Below are 15,298 nucleotides of genomic sequence, written 5' to 3' on the forward strand. Positions count from 1 at the left end.
CTCTCTCTGCCTCGGCTTGCCTTGACCTTGCCTAACTCTACCTCTGCTTGCCTCTACATTGTTGGTGATCAAGATTAAAGACTACTAATAAAGTGTTTAGTAGTCTTATTTGTTTTGTATTTTGCTGCCAATAAGTAGTCTCTGGGCATCACCAGTGCTATCTTAAACCTCCAGACTGCTAAGTATCTTTCCATTAACCCTGTATTCTGTTTTCAAATACAGCCTTCCAAAGTGAGTCACTTCACACTTCTCTTCAATCATGACTTAATTTGGGGAATGAATTGCTGGATTATGGAAAACAAAACTCTAGGGGTTGGGGACAGATTGGGAGTGGTTCTAAAGCAAAATAAGTGACTATTATAGAAATTTGACCTACCATCACATACTCAATGTCTTTTCAAAATTGCAGTTAGTGACTTGTTGCATTGTTTTCTTCATTTTTAAAAAAACTGTAACACTCAGAGGGATCTCTGATTGAAGTAGATTAAGTGTCTGAAACTCTTTTGATTGTTTCCCATTCTGGTTAAAGGGACAGTCAAATCTGTGGCAGTAGCTTTTTGCCAAATAGTAACTTAGTTGGAGATCATAGTATACAGAAATATTGTAATTTACTTGGAAGTTATTTGACACTGACTCTGGATGGAATATGCATTTCAGATCTTTTTGTAGAATTCATTATTGATCTGTAAACCACTACATTTAACTTAATGGTACTTATTGTAGAGCTTATTGAAGGTCTGTAAATCTCTGCATTTAACTTAATGGGAGGGAATTTTTCTGGACGAGAGAAGATGATTGGTTACTATTTTGTGAACACCATCTGCATTCTTAACAAACAAGAAAATGCTGGAAATGAAAGCAACACCGGAGGAATTCAGCAGGTCAGGTAGCATCTATGGAAAAGAGTAAGCAGTCAACGTTTCAGGCTGAGACCCTGAGTCCTGATGAAGGGTCTCAGTCCAAAACATTAAATGTTTGCTCTTTTCAATGAGGGTTGCCTGGCCTGCTGAGTTCCTCCAGCAATTTATCTACATTCATTATGCATGTTTGTGGGTATTGTGTGCTTTTTTTTACAGATATGTGGTCTGATCCTCCTCTCCTGCGCTCAGTACACCAGCCAGCATTGGCACTGTTGCACTCTTGTTCATAGAAAGTGGGTGAATCACTTAGCACTTTCATGGTAGTGAGGGGGGGACTGGTTATCTCAAGCAGATCTTTTCCTTAGATTGAATTTGTTTTTGTCCTAGAGGAAGAGAGTGAAGATTCGCTAATCATTTCCAGGAAAGGCAGAGGTGTTGACAGGGGAAGAGAGTGAGTAGTTCGAGATTACATTCTCAAGTGTTCAGAAGAATGAGAGGAAATCTCTTTGAAATTTACAACAATATTTAAGTGTTTGAACAGGCTGCATGCCGAGAGGAGTTTCCCTTTACCAAGGAATGTAGGAGCAGCCGCGTTTTCACAATAAAGGAATGACCAAATAGGGCTGAGTTGAGGAGAAAGTTCTTCATTGAGAGGCCAAGGAAGCTTTTGAATTCTCAAATTGCATCGTGCGGTTCATTCAAAAGAAATATAGATTTCTTTGCATGGAGGAGGGAATTAAGGGTTTGGGGAGAGTGGAAGTGACACTGAGACTGAACCCGTTGTAAGTGAATGATAGAGCAGGAGAGAAGGAGCTAGCCCTTTGCCTTTTTCTTCTCTTCTTGTGATCTGTACCTGGAATGATGAGGTCATGACTACGTTTGAGAAAAACGGGAGTTTGTGGTTGGTGATGAAATGAGGGAAGCCGATAGTAGTTTTGTGGGAGAAAGTATTGGGCAGAGGAGTCGGTGAGGCTGGTATTGTGGTTGAAGTGGGAGGATTAAGGAGCAAGGCTAGCCACAGGATAGGGTGGCATAGTTAGCAGAGGTATCAACATGAGAGAAAGATCTGTGAGATTGGAGGGGATAGGGAGAGTTTTCCAGTTTGGGAGAGGATGTGCTTTTAACTTATTTGATACCTCCTAGGTCAATGCTGTGCTCTCCCAGAACCATAGTGATGGACGTGCTTAAAACCATACAGGGAATAAAGTTATTTTGTGCATCCTTGTTTGAAGAATCATACAAAAATTGCACAAATAATTCACACCAGCCTTCCAATGGATGTGATTTAAGCAGGAAACAGTCATGAACACTATTTTATCATAGAATCATAGAGCCACAGAAATGGGCCCTTCTGGCACACATGCCTGTGTGGACTGTGAGTCCTATCTACGCTATTTTTATTTGTCCATGTTAGATCATAAGAACATAAGACATGGGAGCAGAACTAGGCCATCTGGCTGACTGAGTCAATTCCGCCATCCTATCATGGCTGATTTGTTGCCCCCCCCACCCCATTCTCCTGTGCCTTCTCTCTATAACCTTTAACACCCCGACTAATCAAGACCCTAGCAACTTCCGCTACAAATATACCCAATGCCTTGGCCACTGCAGCCATCAGTAACAATGAATTCTCACAAATTCACCACCCTCTGGCCAAAGAAATTCCTCTTCATCTCTGTATTCCTCCATGCCTTTTCTATCCATGTACCAGTCCAAGTGACTTTTAAGCATTCCAATTGCATCTGCCTTCATTGTCTTCTCTGGCAGCTTGTCTTCTCTGGGTTAAATCAATTAGTGATCATTTCACGCTGAGAAAGCCTGGATAGCATGTCAGATATCTCAGGTGGAATGGTGGTTCATAAAGTAACATTCTTATAGATCTTGAAAATGAAAAAAAACTGCAGATTCTGAAAATTTGAGATACAAACAGAAAATGCGGGAAATCCTCAGTTGCTGAAATGTCATCAGTGTAATGAATGGCAGAGTTAAAGTTTCAGATCTAAGACATTTACCAGACAAAAACCGTTCTGCTGAAGGACTTCAGATGTGAAATGTTAAACTTCTCACTATTCACAGATGCTACCTGATCTGCTGAGTGTTTCCAGCATTATCAGTTTTGACAAATCTTGACTGCAATGCCGAGTAGTGCCACCGGTGATATCTTGATAAATCTTGTGGTACCCTGTAGTATACTGACCAGAAATGTAAGTGATGCTTGATGCTTAGTTGTATTCAACATAGTTGCATGATTCTTCTACCCTTGTTATCAGTGGCTTGCTCCAGGGCACAATTCTTTATTGCCTAAGTCTTCAGGGATCTGTGACTACATGCTCCAGGGTCTCCTTATTCCTCTATGCTTCTTAATTTCCTATCATTTGTTTGTTTTTTCCAAAATGTATTACATTGCTGTTCTCTGGATTAAATTCTGTTGACCACTTCCTATCCTCCAATGTTTTTACTCGGTGTTAACTTCTTTGGCACTTTGATAACTTTGATGTTCACAGAGGAAGGTGAAGGGTTGCTGGCATAGATAGGAATATAGTGTTGAGGTTACAGTCAGAACAACTATAATCTTCCTCTGTGTCAGAATGTGTCTTGGAGGAGGGTGTTGAGAAGTGTCCTGCTCCTGCACCTAAAAACCTGCATTTTCATGCAAGGAAAACTGATGTTCATGTGTCAGCTGACTAGGACTAGATCGCAGCGTCCAGTCCAATCTTTTCTGGAGTCACTTAAGTGATAAGACACCTTTGTCTTTGTTCCTTTGCTCATCATAATAAGGTTATTGATAACCCCAAAATCAGTCATCAACATATAAGTCTAGCGGAAATATTTGGCAACTGCAGAGAATCTCCATTAGCTCCTGTTTACTGACTTTTGTTCAGAACTATAAAAAGCACAATCTGCTGCTGGTAGTTCTTTGTATAAGCATCACACGTGAAGGTTAGTCAGTTCCTCATAGCTTACTGATGGCATTTCACAGCTTGCTTTTGGGAGCTGTGCTGACATCAGCATTAATCGACTATAAAGTTAATTAATTTTATTGTCTATTTCTGCCTAATTGCCTCTGGGTTATTTGTAGATCCTCTTTTGCATCCAGATAACTTAGAGAAGTCCCTTCACTGTCAGTGTCAGTGTTAGAGGAAAGAGAATGAACAGCCTGCATCATTCAGTGAATGGGTGATAATCCATCCATCATAATTCAGTCCCTTCCCACCTACATCCACAACACCTTTCAGGCTCTGCAGCTTCTCCTTCCCTTCCAGTCTTGAAGAAGGGTCTTGGCCCAAAATGTCGACGGTTTATCATTTCCATGGATGCTACCTGACCTCCTGAGTTTCTCCAGCATTTTGTGTGTATTGCTTTGGTTGATTATGCTGTTATTTCTACTATTATTTTTAACAACAATGAGAAGTATACCGTGAGTTCAGAGCTTAAATAAATTTTGCAAGATAAAGGGCTTTTGCTTTTTCAGGTTGCTTTGTTCAGCAGAACAACTTTTATTGTCATAGAATTCACGTACTTGTGAAAGGCCAATATTTAGTTACTATAAGAGACCTTGTGTAGCAGATCAATGGAAGATTATCACTTACTTTAAATTGGTAAGACCTTTTTTGATTAAAATTGTCTAATAATAAACGAGAAGAAATAGTTTCAACAGAAACAACTTAATTTGGTATTCAAATCATTGAAATATTTCCATGGCTTTTTAAAATTCCAATTATGTCAGTTGTGAACAAATTTAAGCGTACTGACACAGTAGTGTATCAGATTCAGAATCAGGTTTATTATCACCAGCATGTGACGTGAAATTTGTTAACTTAGCAGCAGCAGTTCAATACAATACATAATCTAGCAGAGAGAAAAAATTAATAATAAATAAAATAGAAATAATAATAAATAAACAAGTAAATCAATTACATATATTAAATAGATTTTAAAAAGAGTACAAAAACAGAAGTACTGTATATTTTAAAAAAAAAGTGAGCAAGTGTCCAAAATTCAATGTCCATTTAGGAATCGGATGGCAGAGGGGAAGAAGCTGTTCCTGAATCACTGAGTGTGTGCCTTCAGGTTTCTGTACCTCCTACCTGATGGTAACAGTGAGAAAAGGGCATGCCCTGAGTGCTGGAGGTCCTTGATAATTGATGCTGCCTTTCTGAGACACCGCTCCCTGAAGATGTCCTGGGTACTTTGTAGGTTAGTACCCAAGATGGAGCTAACTAGATCTACAACCTTCTACAGCTTCTTTTGGTCCTGTGCAGTAGTACCAGACAGTGATGCAGCCTGTCAGAATGCTCTACGGTTTTTGAGTGTATTTGTTGACATGCCAAATCTCTAAACTCCTAATGAAGTATAGCTGCTGTCTTGCCTTCTTTATAACATCAATATGTTGGGACCAGATTAGATCCTCGGAGATCTTGACACCCAGGAACTGCTCACTCTCGGCACCCCTGACCCTTGGTATGTGTTCCTTCATCTTACCCTTCCTGAAGTCCACAATCAGCTCTTTCATCTGACTGATGTTGAGTGCCAGGTTGTTGCTGCAGCACCACCCCACTAGTTGGCATATCTCACTCCTGTACGTCCCTTCATCACCACCTAAGATTCTACCAACAATGGTTGTATTGTCAGCAAATTTATAGATGGTATTTGAGCTATGCTTAGCCACACAGTTATGTGTATACAGAGAGCAGATCAGTGGGCTAAACATACTAAACACTGAGGTGCGCCAGTGTTGATCATCAGCAAGGAGGATATGCTATCACCAATCCACATAGATTGTGGTCTTCCAGTTAGGAAGTTGAGGATTCAATTGCAGAGGGAGGTACAGAGGACCAGGTTCTGCAACTTCTCAATCAGGATTGTGGGAATGATGGTGTTAAATGCTGAGCTATAGTTGACGTAGGTGTTTGTGTTGTCCAGGTGGTCTAAAGCCATGTGGAAAGCCATTGAGATTGCATCTGCCATTGACCTATAGTGGCAATAGGCAAATTGCAGTTGGTCCATGTCCTTGTTGAGGCAGGAGTTCAGTCTAGTCATGACCAACCTCAAAAAGAATTTCTTCACTGTCAGTGTGAGTGCTACCAGGCATTAGTTATTAAGGTAGCCCAGATTATTCTTCTTAGGTACTAGTATAATTGTTGCCTTTTTGAAACAAGTGGAAACTTCTGCCTGTAACAGTGAGAGGTTGAAAGTGTCCTTGAAACTCCCACTAGTTGGTTGGCACCGGTTTTCAGAGCCTTACCAGGTACTCCATCAGGACCTTCCACCCTGCATCGGCCTCTGAGACGGAGATCACAGGGTCATCAGGTGCAGGAGGGATCTTCACTGCTGTAGTTGTGTTCTCCCTTTCAAAAGGTGTATAGAAGGTGTTGAGTTCATCTGGTAGTGAAGCGTCGCTGCCATTCATGATAGGAAGTAATTTGTAGGAAGTAATGTCTTGCAGACCCTGCCAGAGTTGCCGTGCATCCAATGTTGCCTCCAACCTCATTCAAAATTGTCTCTTCACCCTTGAAATAGCCCTCCACAAATCATACCTGATTTTCTGGTACAGGCCTGGGTTGCCAGACTTGAATCCCACAGATCTAGCCTTCAGTAGACAACGTACCTCCTGGTTTATCCACAGCTTTTGGTTTGGGAAACTACAGTAAGTCTTTGTAGGCACACACTCATCAGTTCAGGTTTTAATGAAGTCAGTAGCAACTGCAGCATACTCATCCAGGTTCAAAGATGAATCACTGAATACAGTCCAGTCCACCGATTCAAAGCAGTCCTATAGGTGCTCCTGTGCTTCCCTTATCCATACTTCTTGTTCCTCACTGCTGGTGCTGCAGTCCTCAGTCTCTGCCTGTACTCAGGGAGTAGAAGTATTCATTTCATGTAACTTCTATTTAAATGATAACTCACTTGGGATCATTAACATCTTTGGTCAGTGAGAGTCCAGCCAAACTAATTGAGTCTCTGTTGTTGAGAGCAGGAACAATCATATTTGTATCTGTTGACAATCAACTAATTATCTTGAGCTGATATCATAAGTGTAAAAATGTTGAAGACTTTGACATAAGAGGGGACTTTTCATGAGGGTTGTGAAAAGTACTGTCTAGAAAATCACACAGATAATTTAGCAATAGTGTAAATAATGATTTATTTCTATTAACCGGAGCGAAAATCAAACATGTTATCTAAAGATATACAATCTTTATCTCTGCAATTTTTCTCTTTTGTACTTTGCTTAACCCAAACCTAAGTGTAGGTAGTTTACTCTAAAATAAAAATGTTAATTATGGAAAAATGTAATTATAGTTTCAAGTTTTCAGCAGCAGATTGAAGTTAGTGCATTGATTTTTCAAAATTGGAAATTATATATTTCATGGATATGCTGGTGTTCATCAAGTTTAATTTTTGTTTCACTGCTTAGATTTTATCTTTACTGAAGTATGTATTAAATTACAGTAGTTCAGGTTTATTTAGAATAGATATTATGAATAATTTCATTCATTTGTAATCATTTATCATCCTTAATATGAAATTATCTCTAACAGAGATTTTAAAACTGTGTATACTTCACTTGTCTTGTGCAGTTGTTTTAGCTCTAAAATAAAATGCTTGTGCTAAGGCCTGGTTTTGTATTTCTTCTAGTTTACAGGTTATTTTTATTATTTCATATTTTTTCTTCCCATTGCCTCCTTCACCCCACTCAACCTATTTGCCCCAAATTAGAAATATTAGCATTGACACAAAATGAGAGCTAATTCAGCGGAAATTTTTGAATGGCTGCCAAATTTTGTGTCTTTGTCAGGTCAGTAATTTCTTACTAATTTATTACTGAATCTTTTTCTTCTTTTTGACGTTGCTTTTGTCATGAGGCCCTCGCACGAGCCTCTTTTGCTTTCCTGCAGCCTCATTGTATCTAGGCTCCAGCTGCCTATGCAGTTGAACCAGTCACAATGAGCAGCTTTGGAGTTAAAATTCATCTTTTGAAAGTAGGTTCTCATTAAATCATAGTTAATTCCAAGTGTGACGAGAAGTACATCTTGTAAAAGGTACGTGTTTCCAGATAGCAGTCTTCAGAGGATGTTTTGTTTTGTTTAATTTACTCCATTTGGGTACTGATATGTAGTTTTATAAGAGTTTTTTTATTACAATGATTCATAGCATAAGTCAGCCTTGGTTTACCAAACCTCATAATTAATTTTTTTAGTGAGACTAAAACCCAGATATTTTATAGAGAATTTTAATGACAGAAAACATTCAAAAAGCACAAATCTGCTTTGAGTTCTGTGGCAGTAAAATTGTTTCCTCAATTAGGTTATCAATGGTGAATCCAGAATATTGATAGAGAAACTTCTGTTTTTGCTTCATTTAAGCAGTCTATGGTTGCCGGGCCAGAGTTTAACTCGGTGGTTCCAGACGATTTGTGAAAGGAGCTTTGTTGCTTAATTCGATGAGGGTGTTTCCTTTGCAACTGCTGCAGTAATTAATGAGATCTTCCTAAATGCACACCACTGATGTGCAATGAGACACAGTCACTGAAGAGATTAGTATTCTTGAAATGCCATAAGACCTCTATTGTAAACTGCAGCTGCACAGCAGTCCTCATAGTGAAAATGTAAAAGCTGACTGGTGCCAAAATGCAAATGAAGTGGGATAAATATTTAGTGGAGATTAAAAACATGAGACTGATCATCTTTGAACTTGACTTTTTTTCCAGTCTTATGAGGACTATCTTCAGTGAAAATATGCAGCAAATTTTCATGGATGAAATTGGAGGATAAATTGAAATGGAACTTGGTAGTCATCAGCTTTCCAATAGTAAGTAACCTATGTGTAACTAATTTGAACAATTGCAAATAGAGTATAAATGAACTCCATAAGTCAAATTAATTTAATTGACTTTTAAATGCTCATTTTGTTTTGACCTTTTAACGTGAACTATTTGTAAAACCAGAAATGCATTTACTATTACAATAAAGACTTCAGCCATGTAAGTATCTAAAACTGTAGACTTAGAGATGCTATATTTAAAATTATTGGTTTTCCATCTTTGGCAGACAATTTGTCTCCATGATTGAGCAGGTTGCTTTTTTTTTATAAAGGGCTCTTTCTTAATCAAAACTTGTATTTCAAAATGCATCTAATAAAGAAATCTCTGCCACTTTACAGAATTGTAAGGATAATGAAGGGCTCAAGCACTTGAGTTTAAGAAGGATAACTGCATCTTTATCAAAGAAGTTAGTTCTATGGGGAGTTGTTGCCAAGTGGTTTTCTAAATGCACAACCAAAGTAGTATATAACTCTGGAGCCAAATTTGACCTGAATTTGAAATACAGCAGTACAAGATCCCCTTAGGGGAAACTCTTACAACATTTGGGGACTATTCTGTATGGTGTGTGTTCAGTTCTATTTAATGACTTGAGGAGGTGGATATTCCAGTTTTATATTTTCCAAGACCGGCAGTCTTTTTGTACTCGTGAGCTCCCATTTCATGAGCAAAAGGATATTGGTTCACAGGTTTCACTGACAAAGATGACCTTCGGTTCTTACACACATACACTTTGATTCAAGTTAAAACATCTAACTGTAGGTGAATCAATTTGATTTCAGGTGACCAGCTTTTTGTGTTAATTATTTAGGAAAGTTCAATGATGAGATCTGAAATGATATTAATGCTCTGAGAAAAATAGTTACTTTGAACCTACATAGTACTTTTGTAGGACAAATATGCTCCCAAAAGTTAGATTAATTTCACTGCAGCATCAACAATTCAAACCTTCTGTCAGTGAAACCTTATGGAGTATTCACTGTAAAGATTTTCATTTTTATTGCAGTGCACCATCAGCCAACACATGGAGGTAACTTTTCTTTGTCTGGTCTACGTAATTCACAAATAAAACATTTGCCATATGTACTTAATTTGCTTTCATACTTTTGGTGTGTACAAATTTTGCATTAAGAATAATAGTTTAGTGATTTTCCCTATCAGATTAGCAGGGTATGGGGTTTCTTCGATTGCCCTGATTTATTTTGAGATACCGCAAAGTTAATGAATACCAAGGACTAGCAACAGTGCAGTCCTCCCATACTGGCAACATCTGGTTTATCTGCTATTGCCCAGCAATAGATTGGAGAAAAATACAAACCTGAAAAAAACTGCAGATGCTGGAAATTCAAGCAGCACACACAAAATGCTGGAGGAACTCAGCAGGCCAGGCAGCATCTATGGAAAAAAGTTGATGTTTCGGGCCGAAACCCTTCAGCAGGACTGGAGAAAAACAGATGAGGAGTAGATTTGAAAGGTGGGCGGGGGGAGGGGAGAGAGAAACATCAGGCAATAGGTGAAACTTGGAGGGGGGAGGATGAAGCAAAGAGCTTGGAAGTTGATTGGTGAAAGAGACAGAAGGCCATGGAAGAAGGAAAAAGGGAAGGGGGGGAGGAGCACCAGAGGGAGATGATGGGTGGGCAAGGAGATAACATGTGAGAGGGCCAAGGGGATAGGAAATGGTGATGAGCAGGAGACATTACTGGATGTTGGAGAAATCAATGTTCATGCAATCAGGTTGGAGGCCACCGAAACAAAATATAAGGTGTTCCTCCTCCAACCTAAGTGTAGCCTTATCCCAACAGTGGTGGAGGCCATGGATGGACATATTGGAATGGGAATGGGAAGTGGAATTAAAATGGGTGGCCACTGGGAGATCCTGCTTGATCTCACAGGCGGAGTGTAGATGCTCGGTGGAGTGGTCTCCCAATCTACTTCGGATCTCACCGATATACAAGAGGCCACACCAGGAGCACCGAACACAGTATATGACCCCAACAGACTCATAGGTGAAGTACTGCCTCACCCATGTAGGGCTCTGAATGGTAGTGAGGGAGGAAGTGTAGGGGCAAGTGTAGCACTTGTTCTGCTTGTAAGGGTATGTGCCTGGAGGGAGATCAGTGGGGAGGGACGAATGGTCAAGGGAGTCACGTACGGAACAATCCCTGTGGAAAAGCTGGAAGTTGGGGTGGGGGGAGGGAAAGATGTGTTTGGTGGTGGGCTCCATTTGGAGGTGGCGGAGGTTTAGGAGAATTATATGCTGGACGCAGAGGCTGGTGGGGTGGTAGGTGAGGACAAGAGGAACCCTATCCCTGGTAGCATGGCAAGAGGATGGAATAAGAGCAGACGTGTGTGAAATGGAAGAGATGCGGTTGAGGGCAGCACTGATGGTAGAGGAAGGGAAGCCCTTTCCTTTGAAAAAGGAGGACATCTCCAATAATAGTTCCCTTCCCTTTCTCGATCCAACTTCCACTCTGCCCTCAAATTCACCTGGTCCATTTCCAACACCCCTCTTGCCTTTCCTGATCTCTCTGTCTCTATCTTCAGAGCACCGATGTCTATTGTAAACCAACGGACTCTCACAGCTACCTGGACTATGTCTTGTCCCACACTGCTACTTGTAAAAATGCCATCCCCTTCTCTCAATTCTTCCATCTCCGCTGCATCTGCTCTCAGAATGAGATTTTTCATTCTGGACAAAGTAAATCTGGTGTTTTCTATTTTAGATATTCAGCATCTGCAGCTCCTTTTGATTTTCACTCAAAGCACTCCTGTTTTGGCTAAATGGAGAAATGGTGAAAAAAATAGCACATTGGTAGTTTCCTTAGACAAGATGAAAGAAAAGTGGAGCTTTGCTTTGGAGCGAACAAGCTGTACCAAGAGCATTTGATGCTAATACTGAAAACTAGGGGATAGAGCTCTACCTATTGCAAGGATGTACATTAATTGATAATTGTACATTGTTCAGTTTCTATTTGTGGTTCTGAAAATGTAGCCCATGCTTACATACAGGAAAATAACATTCAGGGCTGAGCTGGTAAGAGGAAAGCAATATTTTCCCTCAATAAGTGGGGTGATACTAACCACCAATCCTGTTGATAATTAATAGCATTTCCAGTGCTAATTCCACTACCATCAACAACCTTGAAACACTATTGACTGGAAATTTGGCTGGATCAGCCAGAAAACACTATCAGCTGGATGTCTTGTGGTGTCTAACTTGCCGAATGGCACCTCGAAACATTTCATCATTGACAAGGTAAGAATATGATGGAAGATCTTTCAGCAAATTCTTTTTTCATTGATTATTGAAAAAGCATTTGACAAAATAGACAGAGACCCTGTGGAGGATCCTGCATATTTTGGATTAGCGAGCATTATGGTCAAACTGATGAAGAATTTGTACAAGGGAATATGCTGCAGGGTCAGACATAGCAGACAGCTCACCAGTGGCTTTTAGGTGAAGGAAGGGGTCAGATAAGGGTGCCTGATGTCCCTTTCCTGTTCTTTCTGGTCATCGACTGGATCACGAGGACATCTACAGTGTAGGAATGGAATGGGATCCAGTGGACCCTATGGATACAATCGGACAATGTGGACTTTGCTGATGATATAGAAACTGAACAATGTGCAATTATCAACTCAGTTCTGGTCACCTCACTACAAGCTGATGTGGAATCTATAGAAAGGGTACAAAGGAGATTTAAAAGGATGTTGCCTGGATTGGGGAGCATGCCTTGTGAGAATAGGTTGAGTGAACTTGGCCTTTTCTCCTTGGAGCAACGGAGGATGAGAGGTGACTTGATAGAGTGTATAAGATGATGATGGGCGTTGATTGTGTGGATAGCCAGAGGCTTTTTCCCCAGGGCTGAAATGGCTAACATGAGGGGACATAGATTTAAGGTGCTTAGAAGTAGGTACTGAGGAGATGTCAGGGGTAAGTTTTTCACACAGAGAGTGGCGGGTGTGTGGAATGTACTACCGGTGGCAGTGGTAGAAGTGGATACAATAGGGTCTTTTAAGAGCCTCTTAGATAAGTAACATGGAGCTTAGAAAAATAGAGGGCTATGCAATTTCTGGAGTAGGTTACATGGTCAGCACAACATTGTGGGCCAAAGGGTCTGTAATGTGCTGTAGATCTCTATGTTGTATGACGTAGCTCTCCTGCCCCATACCCACAAGAAAATGCAGGAAAAAACAATGGACCTGGCAACCACATCAGTGCGAATGGGTCTTAATATCCACAAAGATGAAATTGAAGTCCTTAAGATCAACTCTACCTGTATCAACTCAGTCACTCTCGAGGGCAGAAGCCTTCACCTACCTGGGCAGTATCACTGACAGCCAGGGTGGCACTGATTCAGCAAAGCTTGTGCAGCCTTCATCTGGCTCAGGATCCGTCACGGTGCACTAAGACCAGGCTGTTCAACTCCAAGTTGCTCTTCTCTGTGGGGCTGACTTGGAGGGCAGCAACACTGATCTATGGCAAAGGACACACCAGCTGGTAGCGGAAGAAGAATTAAGTAAAAGAAGATGGGAATGGATCGAACATAAGCTGTGTGAGCCAAGCACTAATGTGGAATCCAGGGAAAGCAGAAGAGAGGCCAGCCAATGAACACCTGGTGACACAACCTTGACGCTGACACCAAGAAAATAGGCTACACCCGCGGTTTGAGGAGACTTGGTATGACCAAAGGCTCATGCAAACTTCTACAGATGTACCATAGAGAGCATTCTAACTGGTTGCATCACCGTCTGGTATGGAGAGGGGCTGCTAAACAGGATCGACAAAAGCTGCTGAAAGTAATGAACTCCACCAGTGCCTCAAGGACACTACCCTCCCCAGCATCGAGGGCATCTTTAAAAGGTGGAGTCCCATCATGCAGGACTTGCCCTCTTTTCTACCATCAAGAAGGAGGCCCAGGAGCCTGCAGATGCTCGCTGTGCTTTAGGAACAGCTGCTTTCTTCCCTTTTGCTATCAGAGTTCTGAATAGACAATGAAACCGTGTACATGACTTCAATATTTTCTGCCCTCTTTTCCACTAAATTTAATGTTTCAAAAATATATTTCTCATCGTAATTTATAGTTTTTTATTACTATGAAATGCAATGTACTGCCAACACAAAACAACCAATCTCACGAAACACATGCCAGTGATATTAATCCTAATTTTGATTCTGATTAGCCCACAACAGAGGACTCTGGCAAGCTGCTCTTGCCTTTGCCCCAGTAGGGGTGACAGGCTTAACTAACGAACTGAAGAAGACATTTGACAAAGCAAAAGAGTCTATTTCATTTTAATTTCATCCAACATTCCTTTACCTGCACAATTTGTGCAACATGGCTGGAGCAAAATGATAATTACTGAACATTCTGTTACTTGTCCAAGCAGGATATAAGTTGCCAAAAACTAAGTTATTAAATTACGTGGTGTAAACCTCTCAAAGAAACCATCATTCATTTTAAGGATCCACTTGGTCATTTAAAACTTTTGAATTCGGACACTCCCCAGATTTAATAGCTTAAATGCTGTTTCTGATTGTATCTTGGGATTCAAAGGCTGGCATTATAGCACATGAACAATGTCCCAATAGTGTTCTGCCACTTTAAATATTGTCTAATTATTGTCATTATTTATGATAATAGGTCCCGAAAGGAACAGTATTCATCTGCAGTCTCTCATGAAGCAGGTTTTAATTTTTGACTGAAGTATTGAAATCTGGAATAATTTTATAACTAGCTCCTGTTTCTTGTTTACCATTCAAATTTCAGTAAAAGATATTTACTCCCCCTTCCCCCTTTTTCTGTTCCCCACTGTAGCCCCTCAACTCTTCTTACCTGCCTATCACCTCTCCCTGGGTCCCTCCTCCTACCCTCCACATTCCTCTCCTATTGGATTTCTTACCCCTCACTCCTTTTTCTTTCCCACCCGCCTGGCCTCACCTGTTACCTTCTAACTATCTTCATCCCCCTTCCCCCACCTTCTTATTCTGTCAACCTCCAGTCCTGAATAAGGGTCTGGGCCCAAAACTTCGACTGTTTATTCATTTCCATTGGTGTTGCCTGGCCTGCTTAGTTCCTCCAGCACTCTGTGTGCGTGTGCGTGTGTCTGATGAGTGTTCTATGCAGATAAAATTGCTGTATTTGTGATGGCCAGCAATAAGGATTAAGTTCTGTGAGGTAGTTCACCTGATATCTATATATTAGGATGAGGGTTTAGGTATATTTTGAACATTGTCTGGTTCCAAGGTTTAAAAAAATAGTAGATAATTAAGCAGTTTTGAATGTTTTAATGGGTCTTATTTCAATAATCATAGCCTGAAACTGATTGAGGCTTTACTCTGCACTGCTTCTGCTGTTCTTGTTCGAAGTGAATAACAGAAAAGATTCTGTGTATTTGCAATGCAGCTTTGGCACGGGAGTATTTTGATTCCTTTCTCTTTGATGATCAAAACATAAAAATCTCAGATATAAAAGTGTCAATTGATCTTGCTTCATTTCTATTTCCAGAACTTGATGCATGGATGTACTTCTCAATTGTCAGGCTCTGATGTTCCAACATGTAATCTTTGGCTTTCATTGAATAAAAATTATTCAATCATGTGAATAAAAATAAT

The 15,298-nt window shown here is 40.4% G+C and overlaps 1 protein-coding gene across 1 annotated transcript in view; it reads left to right on the forward strand.

Moving 5' to 3' along the window:
• LOC132381196 (neuron navigator 1-like) overlaps positions 1 to 15,298 on the forward strand; it is a 752,075-nt gene that overhangs the window by 11,385 nt on the left and 725,392 nt on the right. The window contains exon 2 of the mRNA XM_059950487.1: positions 8,572 to 8,672. The gene's annotated coding sequence lies outside the window, so the exon portion shown is untranslated. The remainder of the gene's footprint in view (positions 1 to 8,571; positions 8,673 to 15,298) is intronic.

Source organism: Hypanus sabinus, chromosome 25, assembly GCF_030144855.1.
Source record: "Hypanus sabinus isolate sHypSab1 chromosome 25, sHypSab1.hap1, whole genome shotgun sequence".
NCBI classification, from domain to species: domain Eukaryota; kingdom Metazoa; phylum Chordata; class Chondrichthyes; order Myliobatiformes; family Dasyatidae; genus Hypanus; species Hypanus sabinus.